Genomic DNA, 6000 nt, shown 5'->3' with positions numbered 1-6000 from the left:
AACTTTCATTTTCCTTGGAGACCAAAATATCTAGGAAGGCTAATTTAGAATTATGTTCTTTTTCCATTGTAAAATTAATATTAGTATGGTAATTATTAGCAAAATCTAGGAACCTGTCAGCATCGAATTCATGCTTGAACAAGATAAAAGTGTCGTCCACGTAGCGTGAGTAAAACAGAGGGCGGAAGGCCAGGGGGCATTCGTCCAAAATGCGCTCCTCCAGGGAGCACATGAATATATTCGCAAAGGTAGGACCAAGAGGAGACCCCATGGCCATCCCCTCAATTTGTTTAAAAAGCTGTCCATTAAAAACAAATGCCGTGCCTAGCACGGCCAATTCTAAAAGAGCTTTAAAATTCGAATAACTAAAATTACAGTAAACAGACCCAGGTTCGGGGAATAGTTTATCAAGAATAATGTTTATGGTCTCTCTTACAGGTACGTTGGTAAATAGTGACTCTACATCAAAACTAGTCATGAATAAGTCAGAGTCCTGGGGTAAAATACGTTCTTTAAATTGTTCAGAATTTTTAAGGGTATACTGATTAGTGGTCAGCGGTTCCAACAGAGGGACGAGAAATTTTATATATGAATATATAAATATTGTATATTCGTATACATATATGTAGGAATTTTTATCACATCACTGTTATATATACATATATATATATATATATATATATATATATATATATATATATACTAGCTGTACCCAGCCATGCGTTGTTGTGGCTCAGTCTGGTTAAATGGAAAAGAATGGAAAGAGAAAGCTCCTTTCTCTTACTCTCTTTATCTCTCTCCAACCATCACGGTCTCTTTCCCTCTTTCCTCTCCCTAATACCCCATCTACTCTCTCTCTCACTTCCTCTTCCTCTCATCTCTCTCTGTCAACTCCCTTCTCAAGCTCCACCCTCTTTGATGTCATTGATGTTTACCTTACAGTATTCTTTTCCAAATGATAAGTCATTATATATACAGAAAATTAACTAAGTCTACTGGCATAGCTACCCCCGTTTCATGAACAGAACCAGCTCCGTTTCAGAGAATCCCCTCTCACCCCACACCTTCGGAGGGAGGGAGGGAGTTAGTAGGATGAAACCCCATTATAAAAACATGCTCGTATTCGAATGTCATGTTATGTCAAAATTTCAAGGTGAACAGTTTTCAGAGATTTAAGATTTTGAACAAACGATCATTTATTATATATATATATATATATATATATATATATATATATATATATATATATATGTATGTATGTATATGTGTGTGTACATACATATAGGAATTTTTATCACATCACTGTGATATATATATATATATATATATATATATATATATATATATATATATATATATACGTGTGTGTGTATACATATATTATATCTTATATTTATAATGGAATGTTTGTATGTTAGTGCACTATAGAAATCCAAATTACTTGACTGATCTAGACAAAAATTAGCACGTGGCCATAATTTGCCCTAACTTAGAAAACAGGGTAGGTTTCAAACATGTGGTGTCCCCTTCCCCTTAGCCCATCCTTCTTCCCTCTGTAACTTATGTGCTTAATAAGCTCTGTGGGTTTATCATACCTCATTTCATGCACTAGATATCATAGAAATAGATCACTGAAAATGCTTTTATTTCTTGTGGTTAATAATTCTGTATCGAAGTTTAGACAGTCTTCACAGTAATACCTGGATAAAATAGACAGTCAGTACAGTAATCCTTGAATAATGAGGAAAGACAATACAGTACTACCTGGATAAATGGGACAGTCACCACAGTAATGTACGGATAAAATAGACAGTCACCATAGTAATACCTGAATAAAAGTGACAGTCACCACAGTAATACCTGGATAAATGGAACAGTCACCACAGTATTAACTGAATAAATGGGACAGTCACTACACTAACACCTGGATAAATGGAGCAATCAGTACAGTCATGCATGATTGAAAGGGACAGTAATCGCAGTAATACATGAACAGATGGAACATTCATCACAGTAATGTCTGGTTAAATGGGACAGTTGGTACAACGAGGTACAGAAAAATTTTTCTATGTGCTTCAGAGTTTTCCTGGCAGTGCTGGGTTGTCAACTAGCTATACAATATATATATATACATGTATATATCTTATATATAAAGGTGAATGTTTGTATGTTAGTGCGCTATAGAAACCTGAACTGCTAAATCGATCTAGACAAAATTTGGCATGTGTCCATCATTGGAATCAATTTAGAGATATGGGTAGGTTTCAAACATGCACCCCACTTTCCCTCTCCCCATCCCCGTTCCCTTTGTAACTTATGGGGTAAATAAACTCTATTGGTTTATCATACCCCATTTCATGAGTCAATAAATTCTATGGGTTTGTCATACCTCATTTCATGCACTAGATATCATAGATACATATTATTGAATATGGTTTTCTCTCCTGCAATATATAATTCTGTGTCAAGGTTTTGACAGTCACCACCATAATATTGTATAAAGGGGACAGTAACCGCAGTAATAACCTGGATAAAAGGGACATTGCATACAGTAATCATTGGATACTATAGACAGACACTACAGTACTACCTGGATTAATGGGACAGTCACCACAGTAATACCACCTGGATAAAAGGGACAGGCAGCACATTAATACCTGGATAAATGAGATAGTCACCACAGAAATGTCTGGATAAAATGGATAGTCACTACAGTAATATCTGGATAAGAGGTACATTCAGAACAGTAATACCTAGATAAAATGGACAGTCAGTTCAGTAATCCTTGGTTAATACCTGGATCAGTGGAACAGTTGCCTCATTAATACCACCTGGATAAAAGGGGCAAACAGCACAGTAATACCTGGATAAAAGGGACAGTGAGTGCTGTAATCCTTGGTTAATAGGGACAGACAGTAGAGTAATTCCTGGATCAATGGGACAGTCACCTCAGTAATACCTGGATAAATGGGACAGTCGCCACAGTAATACCTAGATAAAAGGGACAGTCACCACAACAATGTCTGGATAAAAGGGGACAGTCAGCATGGTAACACCTATGTTAGAGGGATAGTCAGCGTAGTATACCTGGATGTATAGGTCAGTCAGTACAGTAATACATAGATAATTGGGAGTCACCAGAATAATAATTGGATAAATGTGACAGTAACTACAGTAATCCCTGGGACAGTCACCACAGTCATACATGAATAAAAGTGACAGTCGTCACAGTAATATATGGATAGATGGGACAGTCATCACATTAATTTCTGGATAAAAGGGACAGTCACTACACCAATAGTGGATAAAAGGGACAGTCACCAGGGTAATAACTGGATAATTGTGACAGTCACTACAGTAGTACCTGGATACATGGGACAGTCAGCACAGTCATAGATGGATTTAAGGAACAGTCATCACAGTAATACATGGATAGATGGGACAGTTATCACAGTAATACATGAATAAATGGGACAGTCAGCACAGTAATTTCTCAATCAAATGAATAGTCAGAACAATAATATGGTATAATAGGGACAGCCAGCACAGTAATATTCGTGAATAAAAGGGACGATCAGCAAAGTAATACATGGATAAATGGGACAGTCAGTACGAGGAAGAGCAGGCAAATTTTCTGAGTCCTTGAGAGTTTTCCTGTGTAACACGGATTAGTCAGCTAACACACACACACACACACACACACACACACACACACACACATATATATATATATATATATATATATATATATATATATATATATATATATACAGTGTGTATGTGTGTGTGGATACGTATATATCAAGAAAGTTTCAATCATAGTTGTAAATCCACAGCACTTATATATATATATATATATATATATATATATATATATATATATATATATATATATATGTGTGTGTGTGTGTGTGTGTATTATAAGGACCATAGTGGGCCCGAAAAACATTTCAGGGCGGAGAGGTAAATGTCTTTCACGGTAACAAGTTTATTTTACCGGCGTTTTGCATCTCATGACGCATCTTCAAAGGCTAGAAAATTACGCAGACTCTAAATACATAAAAAGTAAGTAATATATTATAATTATCTCAAAAACTATTGTTTTTACAATTACCATAGACAAAAAGAAAAAAAAAAAGAAAAGAAAAGACGGAAAACACGAAAGAAACACCCACCGAGGCAAGTGTTAAGTGTCTAAAAGAGAATGGGAGAAAAAAGATACAGCTAACATGGGCTGTCAAAAATAAGTACTACTTATACAATGAACAGTCGGGTGGACAAGGACTGGGCATTTAGTAGTTAGTACCGGTATATTTGTTTTCACCAAAAGGACTCCATTTCCATCAATGCATCGACCTTCAAAAATAAATGATTGAAGATGACATCGCCAGTCTAGTAAAAGTTTCATTGAGACTAATATTGCAGAGTTCTGTTTGGACCAGTTAGGGCTTTCCACAAACGGATTGTACGATCATGTTATTCTTTGGTGGCAAGCCAGTTTAACTTGTTCAGTGGGAATTGGGCGCGTTTCTATTAATGATAATGATCGTTAAAGAAAATACCAGCATCAAAGTTTTCACAGAAAACGCCCACAAAAGGTAACTCGGCGGGTATGCAATGCTGGATGTACAAAAGGCCTTCTTCAGAAGTGTTATCTCTACAAAGTAGCCACTGCTTAAGAAATCTAATGAATTGATCTCGTGAGAGCAGTCATTAAAAAAAATCCTGGAAAAAAGTATCTGGTCGACAAACAGATAGAATAAAGAAGAGCAATCCGATTTTTAAAATTTAAATGCTCGTGTTGCATCACACCCAAAATTAAAGTGTAACGATAAATGAAGACCTCCGAAAGAACAAAATAATAATTGTGAAAACTGACAATTAGTTGGTCATACGTGCCATACCCTTTCTGCCTATAGGTAAAATTCTTGGCATGTATGAGTTCTAGTTTTGCCTGCAACTTCGTCCAGAGGGATTGTAGGTACACGGATAATTTTCAAACTTAATCCAGAGAGAAATTACCGTTAAATGTGAATGTTGTAACTTGTACGAAAAAAAATCCTCGCGAATTTGCGTTACCATCTTACTGAAACGGACAGCTTATTTTGATATTACATTTGTTCAAGTAAATTCGAAAGTATTCTATACATTTAATTCTTGTTATTCTGCAAAACCCTACTGTGCACTGACCTGTCACGAAAAAAATTAAAAGGCAAAAAAATGAATTCAGTAGGTACTCAGTTGTTGCGCCAGAGCATATTCCCTCAGTTTCTCTGCCGTGCAGTTGAACATTTTGATCAGACAGACTGTCAACTTTTACTGTCAGTCTCTTTACCGTTAACGGTAAGTTAAATCATAGGCAATTAATTTCCCACTTTCGAGTGGATGGGGTCGCTAATTCAGAGGGAAATAGTCATTCTCAGTGATAGGCAGTACAGGTAACCGATGGTAGGATAATCCTGTTGACCTATAGGCAACAAGCGAGTTTGCTTAGTCGGCACCACAGGGATATATCTTGGCTGTGCCAAACCCCCAACAGCTGGGCCATTTAACTCTCTACACATCGACCTTATGGTATCATCAACCGGTAGTGAGCATGAAAGGATATGATAACAAATATATCTTGATGTAGACCACAAGATGCATTCAAACTTTCATTTATTTCTTGGTAAATAATTAAAGCAAAATTTTAAATAAAAACGGTAATCAAAAATGCTCTTCAAACAACCTGAGAAGCATAACCGTAAACGAATGCTTAACATCCATTTGCGTCTTTGTTTACCAAAATACCGTGGCTTTAAATCGAGTCTGAGGACATCTGGTGGCTTTTTGTTTAAAATTTACATGTTTTGTTGATATCGCTATTTCATTGAAAATAGTGAAAAACTTTATTATCTTATGTAAGGTATAGATAGTGTTTGTATATACCTCGGTAAGTAATCACTTAAAATTAGAAAGAAAACCGAAAAAGGAGAAATAAAGTGGGATTATATGTACGAA

The 6000-nt window shown here is 36.0% G+C and overlaps 1 protein-coding gene across 1 annotated transcript in view; it reads left to right on the top strand.

Annotated features, from left to right (window-relative positions):
• The first annotated feature begins 5270 nt into the window (after positions 1-5270).
• Positions 5271-6000, top strand: part of LOC135224560 (transcription factor E2F1-like) — a 124854-nt gene continuing 124124 nt past the window's right edge. Inside the window, exon 1 of the mRNA XM_064263667.1 lies at positions 5271-5343. The gene's annotated coding sequence lies outside the window, so the exon portion shown is untranslated. The remainder of the gene's footprint in view (positions 5344-6000) is intronic.

Source organism: Macrobrachium nipponense, chromosome 12, assembly GCF_015104395.2.
Source record: "Macrobrachium nipponense isolate FS-2020 chromosome 12, ASM1510439v2, whole genome shotgun sequence".
Taxonomy (NCBI): domain Eukaryota; kingdom Metazoa; phylum Arthropoda; class Malacostraca; order Decapoda; family Palaemonidae; genus Macrobrachium; species Macrobrachium nipponense.
The sequence above is the reverse complement of the archived record's forward strand: the minus strand, read 5'-3'. Positions and strand labels throughout refer to the sequence as shown.